Raw genomic sequence first — 1,432 nt, forward strand, 5'->3', positions numbered from 1 at the left:
CATCCTGAACCAGTGTCCAGAAGAACAGAAATCTCCATTGACATATCATCCAAGCAAGTGGAAAATTCCACCTCAGGAGCATCAAGATTTGGCCTCAAGAGAACAGATGTGTTGGGACACAAGCCTCTTGAGACTCCTCCCAGAAGGACTGAGATCAGTATAAGTAAGCCCCAGGACCAAGCTCTTCGCAGAATGGAAGGCCCCTCAAAGATCCCTGAACCAACCCAGCGCAGAGTTGAAGCCACTAGCCCGCCTTTGCCTGATGTTGCTACCAAACGTGTGGAAATCCAAGTAACAAAATCTTCTGAGGTCCCCGTGCCACCAATCAGGCAGACTGAAAATGTGGAGCATTTTTCAACCAATCAACATCTGCCACCAGAACCAAAGATACAGCCAGTGGTGACTGAACTGCCACACAAAGGCCAAGAAGGTAAGCAAATAAACAATTTTTCCTTTTCTTTGTCCGTCTCTTCCTTTCAGAGATTTTTTGCCAGCCACCAGGATTATAATCAGTTACTATTCTAAAAAAAGAAGAAAAAAAAGAAAAAAGAAATTGGTGTATTAATTCATGTGTATTATTTCAGTTATAGCTCAGCTTTATTTTATTTGTTTGACTTTGTTGTTGTTGTTGTTAGTTGCAAAGTCGTGTCCGACCCATCGCGACCCCATGGACAATGTTCCTCCAGGTCTTCCTGTCCTCTACCATCTTCTGGAGTCCATTTAAGCTCACGCCTACTGCTTCAGTGACTCCGTCCAGCCACCTCATTCTCTGTCGTCCCCTTCTTCTATTGCCCTCAATCTTTCCCAGCATTAGGCCCTTCTCCAGTGAGTCCTTCCTTCTCATTAGGTGGCCAAAGTATTTGAGTTTCAACTTCAGGATCTGGCCTTCTAAAAAGCAGTTGGGGTTGATCTCTTCTTGGACTGACCGGTTTGAATGCCTTGTAGTCCAAGGGACTCGCAGGAGTCTTCTCCAGCACCATAGTTCAAAGGCCTCGATTTTTTGTTGCTCAGCCTTTCCTATGGTCAAACTTTCACATCCATACATTGCAACTGGGAAAACCATGGCCTTGACTATACGCACTTTTGTTGGCAAGTTGTTTGACTTATATCCCCCCTTTTGTACAGGACCTTAAGATGGCAACACATATAGGACTCCCTCTTCCTGTGTGGTATGGTGGGCTAAGGGATCTGCCCAAAGTCACCCAGGGACCATCTATGGCTGAGAGTGGAGTAAAACCTCTGTCTCTCCACTTACAGTCCAACACCGTAACCGCTATACCACACTGGCTCTTATTATATGTCTGGATTACTTGAGGTAGCAATAAGATTTTGATTACTATGGTAAAAATGTAATAAGTGATACACCACTGCCCATTGCTTTTATATTAATTGAGGGATGGAATTATGTTCATATTTATTTTAGACTACTGTG

General features: G+C 44.0%; 1 pseudogene; it reads left to right on the forward strand.

Annotated features, from left to right (window-relative positions):
• The first annotated feature begins 3 nt into the window (after window positions 1-3).
• Window positions 4-525, forward strand: LOC107301456 (annotated as a pseudogene).
• Window positions 526-1,432: the final 907 nt, after the last annotated feature.

The sequence above is a fragment of the Protobothrops mucrosquamatus genome, unplaced genomic scaffold, assembly GCF_001527695.2.
Source record: "Protobothrops mucrosquamatus isolate PMUCROS unplaced genomic scaffold, P.Mucros_1.0 scaffold12893, whole genome shotgun sequence".
NCBI classification, from domain to species: Eukaryota; Metazoa; Chordata; class Lepidosauria; order Squamata; family Viperidae; genus Protobothrops; species Protobothrops mucrosquamatus.